A 15587-nucleotide genomic window follows, 5' to 3' on the forward strand; every position below is an offset into this window, starting at 1 on the left:
CTGATTGCGCTGACGTTGAGGTGGTTCAGGCCGGTCCAGTGCCAACCAATCCGGTACCGGGAACGGTTCGATCTGTAAGAAACTAAATAGGGCATCCAAATCCGAGAAATGGCGCAGAAGAAAGGAAGCTGCTTCTTTCCTGACGACCACGTGGAACGGGTGTCCCCATCTATAAGTGGCTCCCGCCACTTTGATCTTTTCTAATAATGGGTGTAGGAGACGTCTCATGTAGAGTGTTCGCGGGGAGACATCCGGGTAGACCGAGACACTGCAGCCATCAACAGATACCGGTCCATGCGACCACGCTCCTCGGACAATTAAATCCTTGTCAGAATAGTAGTGCAGGCGGCACAGGACATCCTTGGGGCCGGGAGACTCTATGAACACGGTCCAGTAAGAATGTAGCTTCCAGAGGTGTATTGGTGACCGTATTAAAGATAGCGGTAATCCTGGTCGAGAGATCATCTCTGGGGCCCAGATCCGGGAGGCCTTTCAGGCGAATATTATTTCTACAACCCTTGTTTTCCTGATCATCCAACTGGAGTGCAAGGGACTGCATGTGTGATCTGTTTGAAATGGCTGCCTGCTCCAGAGCTAACACTCTGCGATCAATAGAGGAAACTGTGTGGTCAGTGGTATTAATCCTAGTGTCCACCCTATCCACTTCTTGTCTTAAGTCAGCAATATCTTGTTGGTGGGATTGCTCAATCCTAGTAACCAGGGAGTCTAAATCCTGTCTGGTGGGGAGAGCCTGAATCAATTTCCTGAGTAGGTGTAAATCCGCATGCAGGGCAGGCTGCAGAGGCAGATCATCTGAGCTTCTTGGCAGGGGTAAAGTGGCTGACGGCAGGGCAGGCGGGGAGAGGGCAGGGGACACAGGCGGTACCACAAAAGTGCTGACCCCAGGCTGCGGTGCGATCATCTGTCCCTGCAAGTGTGAGCCGGCTGGCGTGCTCAGTAGGCCGTCTGGTCTCCACGTGGTTGACGACTGTGCAGGGTCCGCCATGACACCTGGAGGCACCGGAGCGGGAGGGTGTAGAGCCTTGTCCCCGACGCTTTCCGGGCATCTCCCGCCGGTTCTAGACGGGCTCAAGCTGCTTTATATGACTCGGCTGCACGGAGCTCCCCCGAGATGCGTGTTCACTCCGCCATAGTTAAGCCCCGCCCCTCTCTAGTCCCATTTAACCATTTTTCAAAATTATACCAATGCAGTATGGTGTTAACCGCTTCCCAACCGCCCACAGTAAATTCACGTCGGCGCTGGTTGGGCTCTGTGCAGCGCCAACGTGAATTCACGGTGGGTGTTAACAGAGCTATTGGGTGTCTCAGAGAGCCGCTGACACCCGGATCACGCTGCTGACGTCCGCCTCTGGTCCCAGACACATGATCGGGACCTGATTGTTTTAGGTCCCGATCATGTGATGGTCAAGGTAACAAATCATGGCCATTGCAGGGAAAGTTTGTTGTAGCAACAAACGTTCCCTGGGACCAAGTATATAAAAACACTCTCTCTCCCCTGCTCTCTGTCAGAGAACAAACAGAGGAGAGACAGTGTCAGATCTGTGAATATTAGGGTATGTGCACACGATGAGAGGCTTTTACGTCTGAAAAGACAGACTGTTTTCAGGAGAAAACAGCTGCCTCGTTTCAGACATAAATGCTGCTCCTCGTATTATGAGAGGCGTCTTTGACGCCTGTAATCTTGAGCTGCTCTTCATTGACTTCAATGAAGAACGGCTCAAATTACGTTGCAAAGAAGTGTCCTGCACTTCTTTGCCGAGGCAGTCAATTTACGCGTCGTAGTTTTGAGCTAAAACTTATTGAAGAAAATTTTTTCACTGCCCAATTCTGATAAAATCTATGAAACACTTGTGGGGTCAAAGTGCACACTACACCCCTCGTTTACGTCTGAAAATAGGTCGTGTGAACCCAGCCTTACAGTATAAGACACAGTAAAAAAACACCATATAACAAATTCCCCCAATCCCATTAATCTGCCTTGTTAGGTAGGATATGGGGTTAGGGTATAGTGCTAGGTTTTAGTATTAGGGTATAGTTAGTAATATTAATTATTAGGGAATAGTTAGTAATAATTTAGGGTGACTGTTAGGGTAGTATAAGTTATATTAGTAATCAATTTGATAGGAAGTGCTGTGCCAGTCAATTAATTTGTTGTAGCAATTAATTTGTTCTAATTAAATGAACTAATTTCATACCATTTACGTTTATAGACCTTTACGTATAAAAATATAAACGTAATAAAATGGCCCGTGAATTTTATTCTGCAGTGGAGGCTTATGCCCTTTTATGTTCTGACAGCGAAGATAGTGTCTTGTCAGATGGCGATGACTATTTTGAGGGTTTTGCTCTTAGCGAAAGTGACAGCTCAGAGTCTAGCGGTCATTCTGGTTCATCCTCTTAAAAGACAAGGACCAGTACAGGAGAGGTAGAGAGGGCTGTTTGAGAAACTTCTCCAAATCAGGGCACGATGCCCAGTACAAGCGACATGCCTCGTTTTAGTGAACAGGCGCATGCTAACCTACAAGGGAGTTTGCCACTAGATGTAGCATTTATTAGATGGGAGGCTTCAAATTCTGGTACGCCATTCATCCCTGACTTTAATGCCACCCTAGGTACAAATGTGGAGGTGGAAGGTTTTGGACTAATTAATTTTTTTAACTTCTTTCTAACAAATGATTTGCTGGAACATACTATTTTCCAAACTAATTTATATGCTTCCGAATTCATCTCTCAGAATCCCCGTTCCTATTATGCCAGGCAAAATTCATGGAGGCCAACAGATATTGATGGAATGAAAAGATTTAAAGGCCTCACATGGGGCTTGTTAAAAAACCGAGCATTCAATCATACTGGTCCACCTATCCCCTTCTAACCACCCCTGCCTTTGCTGCCATTTTTCCTAGAGCCCGTTATGAAATGCTCATGAGATTTTGGCATTTCAACAATAACAGCCAGTGCCTCCCTAGAAGTGCCCCAGATTATGACCGACTCTACAAAATCAGGCCCATCATCAAAGCGTTGTCAGACACATTTTTATTAATTTACACCCCCACGCAAAACATTTCCATTGATCAGTCCCTAGTAAAATTCAAAGGGAGACTGCACTTCAAACATTTTATTCCATCTAAAAGAGCAAGGTTTGGAATAGAACTCTATAAAATGTGCGAGAGTGCAACAGGGTACACATCAGCTTTTCGCATTTATGAGGGAAACGAAAGCCAACTAAACCCACCATAATGCCCCCCCCCCCCTCTCCTATATAGGGACAAGTGGAAAAATTGCTTGGAAGCTTATTACCCCATTTCTAGAAAAGGGCCATAACCTGTATGTGGACCAGTGGCGTAACTACCGCCGTATCAGCAGTAGCGACTGCTACGGGGCCCGCGGCATGAGGGGGCCCGTGTCGCCCGCCGGCACGGGCCCCCACCATGGCCGGGGGCTCCGCTAGCAGCCGCTATGGCTGCTACAGCGGGACGCCACTGAACAGTACGGCAGAGCAGGGAGGTATCTCGCCGCTCTGCCATTAAGCAAAAGACATGTATCCCCTATCCACAGGATAGGAGATACATGTATGATCGCTGGCAGCGATAGGGAGAACGGGGGACTGAAAGTCCCCTGAAGTTCTCCATCACAAACCTCGGACATCCGGGGTCTGTGTCGTCAGCTCCGTGGAAATGAATGGAGCGCCGGTCCCGCTTGTGCGCATGCGTAACCAGCGCTCCATTCATTTCTACAGAGCTGCGCAGACGCCGGAAGTCAGAGGATAGTCATGGAGAAATTCAGGGGGACTTTCGGTCCCCCGTTCTCCCTATCGCTGCCAGCGATCACACATGTCTCCCCGATCCTGTGGATAGGGGATACATGTCTTTTATTAGGACACACTGTAGGTCGCATTTTTTTGGGAGGGGGGACGCTGTATGGCGTTCTCTACAGGGGGGGGCTGTATGGCGTTCCCTACAGGGGGGACGACGCTGTATGGCGTTCCCTACAGGGGGGGGACGCTGTATGGTGTTTCCTACAGGGGGGGACGCTGTATGGCGTTCCCTACAGGGGGGGACGCTGTATGGCATTCCCTACAGGGGGGGGACGCTGTATGGCGTTCCCTACAGGGGGGGGGGGGCGCTGTATGGCGTTCCCTACAGGGGGGGACGCTGTATGGCGTTCCCTACAGGGGGGGCTGTATGGCGTTCCCTACAGGGGGGGGCTGTATGGCGTTCCCTACAGACCCCCCTGTAGGGAACGCCATACAGACTCCCTGTAGGTAACGCTATACAGTCCCCCCTGTAGATAACGCCAGATAGCCCCCTCTGTAGGGAACGCCATACAGCCCCCTCCGTAGATAACGCCATACAGTCCCCCCTCTAGATAACGCCATACAGGCCCCTCTGTAGATAGCGCCATACAGTTCCCCCTGTATATAGCGCCATACAGTCCCCCTGTAGATAGCGCCATACAGCCCCTGTAGATAGCGCCATACAGCCCCCCTGTAGATAGCGCCATACAGCCCCCCTGTAGATAGCGCCATATAGCCCCCCTGTAGATATGTTCCTGTTTCCATTCTGCTAGGTGCTGCCAAGCCTACCATATGATGGAATGATGATCCGTTCTCCTCTCCCCTGCAAAAGCACACGATTGATGATGTGTAAGAGTGTATGAAATGGGAGTGCTGCTACTGGCTTGAAAAAGGATAGAGGCCAGTCAACCTGTAGGACAAAAAGACAAAACTGAGAAGTGGACACTGCCACGTTTGTAATGGCAATGTACAATGTACAATGCCCATGAACAATCTCCCTTCCCACATCCACTAGTACCACATCCCACATCCACATGCACCATGAGAAGCTTGTTCTGCTTGCTTGTGCCAGTTACTGCATGTCTCCTAAATATAAACTCATAGGTTGATTGGTGCCTATTGAATTGACTGTAGAGTGCGTGTGATTTTGACATTTTTTTAACGTGTAGTTTGAGCTCATCTCTTATTTTTTTGCAGGAATTAATACAATGTAGGTATGAAAAATTACGTTTTTTATGGTTTTTTTCACAAATGAGTTTTGTATAGGACAAACGTTTCATCTACAGTACAAGAAACGAAGTAAATGCACCCTGACATTTTTGTTATCTCTATCTTTAAACACACACGACACCTATTTTGGAGTCTCCTTTTTTTCTCAGTATGGGGTATTTCAGAAGGAAAATGTTGTTCAGGAATTATGCGGCAGATGTTACTGCCCTATGCAGTGCCCTCCCCTTCTGGATTCCCAAAGATAAGGGCCTTGAGAACCTTCTTCCAGAATCGGATGAATCGGTCACATTTTCCTGTATACCTGGCCAACACAAACGCATCATACCATGCAGTTTGGGTGAGGCGGACTTAGCATCTTGTACCATGTTTCGGTCTTACGCATGGCACCGTAGGGCTTAATGACTTGATGGGATAAGTCCACCCCACCCATGAAGCAGTTGTAGTCCACTATGCAGCCAGGCTTGGTGATTGGGGTGATCGATCCAAAAACACAGCGATGACATCAGTGTCAGCGTAAATCTATCATAGTGGAAGGATTTGCACGTCTTCCTTGTTTTGGATCCACTCCTGAAGTTTGGCTTGCAAACACTGAAGTATAATACTGACCAAAACACAACTGAGTGAATGAGGCTTAAATTGATTTTTTTCATTTAGAAGAAGGTAAAAAAAGAGCACAAGCAGGCAAGCCTCATAAATTGAAGAGACGTTGTCAAGGTGGGATTTGGACTTTAAACCCCAGCACTGAAAGGCGATGCTCTAACCACTAAGCTATAGTTTCAGCCATTCATAGAGCTAACTTTTTGATATATTCTAATGAGCAGGTGGCGAAAGAAGCACCGCAACTGCATTTCACTTCAATTCTGTTCAATGTTCCATTTTACTTCTGGCTTTCTGTAGGACAACTCTTTTCAGCGGAGGTGCTTGCATTTCTATACTATACAAACAAACAATCTACCCTTATGTTGTATACACAAATATTGCTGCCATATACTGCACACACAATTCATATCCCTATACATTGTTCTTGTTTCCGTTGTGCTAGGTGCTGCCAAGCCTACCATATGATGGAATGATGATCCGTTCTCCTCTCCACTGCAAAAGCACACGATTGATGATGTGTAGAGTGTATGAAATGGGAGTGCTGCTACTGGCTTGAAAAAGGATAGAGGCCAGTCAACCTGTAGGATAAAAAGACAAAACTGAGAAGTGGACACTGCCATGTTTGTAATGGCAATGTACAATGTACAATGCCCATGAACAATCTCCCTTCCCACATCCACTAGTACCACATCCCACATCCCACATCCACATGCACCATGAGAAGCTTGTTCTGCCTGCTTGTGCCAGTTACTGCATGTCTCCTAAATATAAACTCATAGGTTGATTGGTGCCTATTGAATTGACTGTAGAGTGCGTGTGATTTTGACATTTTTTTAACGTGTAGTTTGAGCTCATCTGTTTTTTTTTTGCAGGAATTAATACATTGTAGGTATGAAAAATTAAATTTTTATGTTTTTTTTCACAAATGAGTTTTGTATAGGACAAACGTTTCATCTACAGTACAAGAAACGAAGTAAATGCCCCCTGACATTTTTGTTATCTCTATCTTTAAACACACCTGACACCTATTTTGGGGTCTCCTTTTTTTCTCAGTATGGGGTATTTCAGAGGGAAAATGTTGTTCAGGAATTATGCGGCAGATGTTACTGCCCTATGCAGTGCCCTCCCCTTCTTGATTCCCAAAGATAAGGGCCTTGAGAACCTTCTTCCAGAATTGGATGAATCGGTCACATTTTCCTGTATACCTGGCCAACACAAACGCATCATACCATGCAGTTTGGGTGAGGCGGACTTAGCGTCTTGTACCATGTTTCGGTCTTACGCATGGCACCGTAGGGCTTAATGACTTGATGGGATAAGTCCACCCCACCCATGAAGCAGTTGTAGTCCACTATGCAGCCAGGCTTGGTGATTGGGGCGATCGATCCAAAAACACAGCGATGACATCAGTGTCAGCGTAAATCTATCATAGTGGAAGGATTTGCACGTCTTCCTTGTTTTGGATCCACTCCTGAAGTTTGGCTTGCAAACACTGAAGTATAATACTGACCAAAATACAACTGAGTGAATGAGGCTTTACTTGACTTTTTTCATTTAGAAGAGGGTAAAAAAAGAGCACAAGCAGGCAAGCCTCATAAATTGAACAGATGTTGTCAAGGTGGGATTTCAACTTTAAACCCCAGCACTGAAAGGCGATGCTCTAACCACTAAGCTATAGTTTCAGCCAATCACGCAGCTGGCTTTTTGATATATTTTAATGAGCAGGTGGCAAAAGAAGCAGCGCAACTGTATTTCACTTCCATTCTATTCAATGCTCCATTTTACTTCTGCCTTTCTGTAGGACAACTCTTTTCAGCGGAGGTGCTTGCATTTCTATACTATACAAACAAACAATCTACCCTTATGCTGTATACACAAATCTTGCTGCCATATACTTCACACACAATTCATATCCCTATACATTGTTCCTGTTTCCGTTGTGCTAGGTGCTGCCAAGCCTACCATATGATGGAATGAGGATCCGTTCTCCTCTCCCCTGCAAAAGCACCCTTTGATTGATGATGTGTAGAGTGTATGAAATGGGAGTGCTGCTACTGGCTTGAAAAAGGATAGAGGCCAGTCAAGCTGTAGGACAAAAAGACAAAACCGAGAAGTGGAAACTGCCATGTTTGTGGTAGCTATGCACAATGTACAATGCCCATGAGCAATCTCCCTTCCCACATTCACTATTAAACCTCAACTCTATTTATGTGTCCGAAGTTAGAGAAACTTTGATCTTAGAGAGAGAGTGGGAGGCCCAGGGCCGCCATGAGGGGGGGGGTATTATGGGTACTGATGTGAGAGGCCCGGCCAAACCTAATTGAAAGGGGAGCCCGGCAACTTTGGTAGAAAAAAAAACAGGCCACTGCAATGGGGCTTTTTTTTTTCACCAAAAGAATGTCGTGAGCTGCGGGCCCCCCTTTCAATTAGGTTTGGCCGGGCCTCTCACATCAGTACCCATAATACCCCCCCTGATGGCGGCCCTGGGTAGCATGGGGGTCGTCATGGGGGCCGTCAAACACTGCCGCCCGTGCGACCGATCGCGCGCACCCGCAAACTCCCGCGCATGCGCACCCGCGACCGCCTGGAACCGCGCACCGAATTTTGAGGCAGATTTTGACCTGCCCACACTACCTTGCCGCGTTTTTTGCCCGCGGCGATTGAGGACAGCAGACAAAAAACGCAGCGAATAATGCATTTTCTGCCTCCCATTGATTTCGATGGGAGGTCAGAGGCGGAACCGCGGCAAGAAAGGACGTGCTGCTTTTTCTTTTTTCCGCCACTTACTCCCATTGATTTCAGATTAAATCAATGGGAGGCGGTTTTGGAAGTTCTTTGGTGCTGATTCTGACGCAGTGTCCGAGTCAATATCAAGGCCCAAAAACTTTGTGAACTGGGCCTTATTGTTAGGGCTTATTCAGACGAACGTGTAATACGTCCGTGCAACGTGCGTGATTTTCACGCGCCTCGCACGGACCTATGTTACTCTATGGGGCCGTTCAGACTGTCAGTGATTTTCACGCAGCGTGTGTCCGCTGCGTAAAACTCACGACATGTCCGATATTTGTGCATTGTTCGCGCATCACGCACCCATTGATGTCAATGGGTGCATGAAAATCACGGCCAGCGCTTCCGCAGCCGTATAAACTATGAATGAAAACAGAAAAGCACCACGTGCTACAAACATACAAACAGAGTGCCATAATGATGGCGGCTGCGCGAAAATCACGCAGCCACGCATCATACGCTGCTGCCACACGGAGCTGTTATGGACCTTTTGCATGCGCAAAACGCCACGTTTTTGCGCACGCAAAAAGCACACGCTCGTGTAAATCCGGCCTTAGGGTAGGAACACACTAGGTATGAACGCTGCGGATTTTATGCAACACATTTTATTGTGGAAAATCCGCAGCGTATCACAGTCGCAGCAGAGTGGATGAGATTTGAACAAATCTCATCCGCACGCTGCAAAAATAATGGACCTGCAGTGTGGCTTTTTAAGCCGCAGCGTGTCAATTTATTCTGTGGGATCGCTGCTCCTCTGTTGCGGAAATGCTGTGGTTCTGCCGCAAAAATCACACATGAGAAAAAAAAAAAAGGCACTTTTTTAAATTTATAAAAAAGTTTACTTACCCCGGCCGTAGTCCTGGTGACGCGATCCTCTATTCTTAGCGCAGCCCCGCCTCCTGTCATGACGTTTCATACCATGTGACTGCTGCAGCGGTCACATGGTCTACAGCGTCATCCCAGGAGGCGGGGCTACGTTCAGAAGAGAGAGATGCGTCACCAGGACTACGGCCGGGGTAAGTCTAAACTTTTTTTTCCCTGCAGGATTCCCGCAGCGGACATGCGTCACGGAACCTGCGCCACTATTTGGTGCGGTTTTGCTGGCGGAATTCCCTGCGGCTACCGGGGCGGATAAGCTGTGTAGTTTTACTCAGCATATCCGCCTAGTGTGTTCCTACCCTTATGATGTCGCTCCTGGAGCTGCTGCCGGTCTCTAAATAGGAAATTGGTCCAGTAGAATTTGGAATTATTTTTTTTTGTGAACCAGCTTAAAAAAATACAAAACTTTTGTGTTAGGGCCTGTTCACATCACCGTTCACTTCCGCTCCGGGGTTCCGTCTGAGGTTTCCGTCGGGTGAACCCCACAACGGAAAGTGAAAGTGACAGCACAGCTTCCGTTTCAGTCAGCATTAGCGCAGTCGACTCCGCTATTGATTCCGTCCGAAAACCTGCCGGAATGGTGACGAACGGAAACCATTAGCGATGTTTCCGTCACCATTGAGATCAATGGTGACTGAAACGGAAGCTGTGCTGTCACTTTCACTTTCCGTTGCGGGGTTCACCCGACAGAAACCTCAGACGGAACCCCGGAGCGGAAGCGAACGGTGATGTGAACAGGCCCTAACACAAAAGTTTTGTATTTTTTTAAGCTGGTTCACAAAAAAAAATAATTCCAAATTCTACTGGACCAATTTCCTATTTAGAGACCGGCAGCAGCTCCAGGAGCGACATCATAAGGGACACACTAGGCGGATATGCTGAGTAAAACTACACAGCTTATCCGCCCTGGTAGCCGCAGGGAATTCTGCCAGCAAAACCGCACCAAATAGGGGCGCAGGTTTCGTGAGGCTTGTCCGCTGCGGGAATCCTGCAGGGAAAAAAAAGTTTAGACTTACCCCGGCCGTAGTCCTGGTCACGCATCTCTCTCTTCTGAACGTAGCCCCGCCTCCTGGGATGACGCTGTAGACCATGTGACCGCTGCAGCAGTCACATGGTATGAAACGTCATGACAGGAGGCCGAGCTGCGCTAAGAATAGAGGATCGCGTCACCAGGACTACGGTCGGGGTATGTCTAAACTTTTTTATAAATGTAATAAAGTACCTTTTTTTTTTCTCATGTGTGATTTTTGCGGCAGAACCGCAGCATTTCCGCAACAGAGGAGCAGCGATCCCACAGAATAAATTGACACGCTGCGGCTTAAAAAGCCACACTGCAGGTCCATTATTTTTGCAGTGTGCGGATGAGATTTGTTCAAATCTCATCCACTCTGCTGCGACTGTAATACGAAGCGGATTTTCCACAATAAAATGTGTTGCATAAAATCCGCAGCGTTCATGCCTAGTGTGTTCCTACCCTAAGGCCGGATTTACACAAGCGTATGCTTTTTGCGTGCGCAAAAACGTGGCGTTTTGCGCATGCAAAAGGTCCATAACAGCTCCGTGTGGCAGCAGCGTATGATGCGCGGCTGCGTGATTTTCGCGCAGCCGCCATCATTATGACACTCTGTTTGTATGTTTGTAGCACGTGGTGCTTTTCTGTTTTCATTCATAGTTTATACGGCTGCGGAAGCGCTGGCCGTGATTTTCACGCACCCATTGACTTCAATGGGTGCGTGATGCGCGAACAATGCACAAATATCGGACATGTCGTGAGTTTTACGCAGAGGACACATGCTGCGTGAAAATCACTGACAGTCTGAACGGCCCCATAGAGTAACATAGGTCCGTGCGAGGCACGTGAAAATCACGCGCGTTGCACGGACGTATTACACGTTCGTCTGAATAAGCCCTAACAATAAGGCCCAGTTCAGAGTTTTTGGGCCTTGATATTGACTCGGACACTGCGTCAGAATCAGCACCAAACAACTTCCAAAACCGCCTCCCATTGATTTAATCTGAAATCAATGGGAGCCAGTGGCGGAAAAAAGAAAAAGCAGCACGTCCTTTCTTGCCGCGGTTCCGCCTCTGACCTCCCATCGAAATCAATGGGAGGCAGAAAATGCATTTTTCGCTGCGTTTTTTGTCTGCTGTCTTCAATCGCCACAGGCAAAAAACGCAGCAAAAAACGCGGCAAGATAGTGTGGGCAGGTCAAAATCTGCCTCAAAATTCTTTAAGGAATTTTGAGGCAGATTTTTTCGGCCTGCAAAATACTCTGTGTGAACAGGGCCATACATAAACAGCACTTTGAGACATTTTACTCACTGTGTCAGAAGAGCTGCTCCCACTCCAGTCCTCGTCAGGCGATGTCTTCGGTCCAGATGTCGTCCTTCACCTCCAGGCAATGGCGGGGATCGAAGAACTCCTGCCACCGCGCAAGAACTGGACTCCTCCCCCTCTCCTTACGCAGCTACGCTCTGGAGAAGAAGGAAGAGGAGGCGGAGTTGGACGAGGAGGCGGAGTTGGACGAGGAGGCGCTGGACGAGGAGGCGCTGGACGAGGAGGCGGAGGAGGAGGACGAGGAGGCGAGGAGGAGGACGAGGAGGCGGAGTCTGAGGCGTGCCAGCAGGTAATTAGACTGTGTGCCGCTGTCCTGGCTGTTCTTCCCAGTTGATTGGTCGCTGTACATTTGTGTGCATCCCTCTCGGCGGCGGGCACGAGCGGGTTGCTTTCCGGCGTGTCCGGTCGTTCACGCGTTCGCGCGCGTTTGCGGTAACGAGCGCGCCGGTGCGTGCTTGTGGTCGTTCGCGCGCTGTGTTTTGCGGCGGTGTTAGATGAGAGGGGGCCCGCAGCTCACGGCGGTGTTTGACGAGAGGGGGGCCCGCAGCTCACGACATTGCTTTGGTGAAAAGAACAGGCCCCATTGCAGGGGCCTGTTTTTTTCTACCAAAGGCAAGTCGCGGCAGTTGCCGGGCCCCCCTTTCAATTAAGTTTGGCCGGGCCCCCTACAGTAGTACCCCCTAATACCCCCCTGATGGCGGCCCTTGGGAGGCCTATCGCAAGACAATGGAAAGGGACCTGGCTACTAAATGACCCACCCTCGCTGAAAATAGAATATTTAGGAGTATTTTATTGGAAAGAAGTTGCTTGTGCCCCTTTTGACAGACACCAGCTCATTAGCATATATCGATGAGCAAGGCCTCTGATTGGTTGGTGTGGTTGTTTACTTGTTAGAGAATCACCTTGAAGTGCTGTGGGTTGAAATCCTGCTTTGTCAACATCTGCATCATGAGAAGCTTGTTCTGCTTGCTTGTGCCAGTTACTGCATGTCTCCTAAATATAAACTCATAGGTTGATTGGTGCCTATTGAATTGACTGTAGAGTGCGTGTGATTTTGACATTTTTTTAACGTGTAGTTTGAACTCATCTCTTATTTTTTTGCAGGAATTAATACAATGTAGGTATGAAAAATTTAATTTTTATGGTTTTTTTCACAAATGAGTTTTGTATAGGACAAACGTTTCATCTACAGTACAAGAAACGAAGTAAATGCACCCTGACATTTTTGTTATCTCTATCTTTAAACACACACGACACCTATTTTGGGGTCTCCTTTTTTTCTCAGTATGGGGTATTTCAGATGGAAAATGTTGTTCAGGAATTATGCGGCAGATGTGACTGCCCTATGCAGTGCCCTCCCCTTCTGGATTCCCAAAGATAAGGGCCTTGAGAACCTTCTTCCAGAATCGGATGAATCGGTCACATTTTCCTGTATACCTGGCCAACACAAACGCATCATACCATGCAGTTTGGGTGAGGCGGACTTAGCGTCTTGTACCATGTTTCGGTCTTACGCATGGCACCGTAGGGCTTAATGACTTGATGGGATAAGTCCACCCCACCCATGAAGCAGTTGTAGTCCACTATGCAGCCAGGCTTGGTGATTGGGGTGATCGATCCAAAAACACAGCGATGACATCAGTGTCAGCGTAAATCTATCATAGTGGAAGGATTTGCACGTCTTCCTTGTTTTGGATCCACTCCTGAAGTTTGGCTTGCAAACACTGAAGTATAATACTGACCAAAATACAACTGAGTGAATGAGGCTTTACTTGACTTTTTTCATTTAGAAGAGGGTAAAAAAAGAGCACAAGCAGGCAAGCCTCAGAAATTGAAGAGATGTTGTCAAGGTGGGATTTGAACTTTAAACCCCAGCACTGAAAGGCGATGCTCTAACCACTAAGCTATAGTTTCAGCCAATCATCAAGCTAGCTTTTTGATATATTTTAATGAGCAGTTGGCAAAAGAAGCACCGCAACTGCATTTCATTTCAATTCTATTCAATTCAATGTTCCATTTTACTTCTGGCTTTCTGTAGGACAACTCTTTTTAGCAGGGGTGCTTGCACTTCTATACTATACAAACAAACAATCTACCCTTATGCTGTATACACAAATATTGCTGCCATATACTGCACACACAATTCATATCCCTATACATTGTTCCTGTTTCCGTTCTGCTAGGTGCTGCCAAGCCTACCATATGATGGAATGATGATCCGTTCTCCTCTCCCCTGCAAAAGCACACGATTGATGATGTGTAAGAGTGTATGAAATGGGAGTGCTGCTACTGGCTTGAAAAAGGATAGAGGCCAGTCAACTTCTAGGATAAAAAGACAAAACCGAGAAGTGGACACTGCCACATTTGTAATGGCAATGTACAATGTACAATGCCCATGAAAAATCTCCCTTCCCACATCCACTAGTACCACATCCCACATCCACATGCACCATGAGAAGCTTGTTCTGCTTGCTTGTGCCAGTTATTGCATGTCTCCTAAATATAAACTCAAAGGTTGATTGGTGCCTATTGAATTGACTGTAGAGTGCGTGTGACTTTGAAATTTTTTTAACGTGTAGTTTTAGTTTGAGCTCATTTGTTATTTTTTTGCAGGAATTAATACAATGTAGGTATGAAATATTACATTTTTATGTTTTTTTTCACAAATGAGTTTGTATAGGACAAACGTTTCATCTACAGTACAAGAAACGAAGTAAATGCACCCTGACACTTTTGTTATCTCTATCTTTAAACACACACGACACCTATTTTGGGGTCTCCTTTTATTCTCAGTATAGGGTATGGTGGGGATGGGCACCGGGGACAAGTACGGTTATACTAGCTGTAGCAGCATGACATGGTGGGAATGGGCACAGGGGACAAGTACGGTTATACTAGCTGTAGCAGCATGATATGGTGGGAATGGGCACAGGGGACAAGTGCGGTTATAATAGCTGTAGCAGCATGACATGGTGGGAATGGGCACAGGGGACAAGTACGGTTATACTAGTTGTAGCAGCATGACATGGTGGGAATGGGCACAGGGGACAAGTACGGTTATACTAGCTGTAGCAGCATGACATGGTGGGAATGGGCACAGGGGACAAGTACGGTTATACTAGCTGTAGCAGCATGACATGGTGGGAATGGGCACAGGGGACAAGTACGGTTATACTAGCTGGAGTAGCATGACATGGTGGGAATGGGCACAGGGGACAAGTACGGTTATACTAGCTGTAGTAGAATGACATGGTGGGAATGGGCACAGGGGACAAGTACGGTTATACTAACTGTAGCAGCATGACATGGTGGGAATGGGCACAGGGGACAAGTTTGGTTATACTAGTTGTAGCAGCATGACATGGTGGGAATGGGCACAGGGGACAAGTACGGTTATACTAGCTGTAGCAGCATGACATGGTGGGAATGGGCACAGGGGACAAGTACGGTTATACTAGCTGTAGTAGCATGACATGGTGGGAATGGGCACAGGGGACAAGTACGGTTATACTAGCTGTAGCAGCATGACATGGTGGGAATGGGCACAGGGGACAAGTACGGTTATACTAGCTGTAGCAGCATGACATGGAGGGAATGGGGACAGGGGACAAGTACGGTTATACTAGCTGTAGCAGCATGACGTGGAGGGAATGGGCACAGGGGACAAGTACGGTTATACTAGCTGTAGCAGCATGACATGGTGGGAATGGGGACAGGGGACAAGTACGGTTATACTAGCTGTAGCAGCATGACATGGTGGGAATGGGCACAGGGTACAAGTACGGTTATACTAGCTGTAGCAGCATGACGTGGAGGGAATGGGCACAGGGGACAAGTACGGTTTTAAAAGCTGTTTTTCTTTTTGTTCTGATCCCCCCTGTTCCTGAATAATGATGCTCCGACTTTAGGCGACCAATATTGTAATTCTCTGTAGTTAGC

General features: G+C 47.5%; 1 protein-coding gene across 1 annotated transcript in view; it reads right to left on the reverse strand.

Moving 5' to 3' along the window:
* Positions 1 to 4682, reverse strand: part of LOC142748240 (uncharacterized) — a 57094-nt gene extending 52412 nt beyond the window's left edge. Inside the window, exon 1 of the mRNA XM_075855347.1 lies at positions 4604 to 4682. The gene's annotated coding sequence lies outside the window, so the exon portion shown is untranslated. The remainder of the gene's footprint in view (positions 1 to 4603) is intronic.
* Between the last annotated feature and the right edge of the window lie 10905 nt (positions 4683 to 15587).

Source organism: Rhinoderma darwinii, chromosome 3 (genome assembly GCF_050947455.1).
Source record: "Rhinoderma darwinii isolate aRhiDar2 chromosome 3, aRhiDar2.hap1, whole genome shotgun sequence".
NCBI classification, from domain to species: domain Eukaryota; kingdom Metazoa; phylum Chordata; class Amphibia; order Anura; family Rhinodermatidae; genus Rhinoderma; species Rhinoderma darwinii.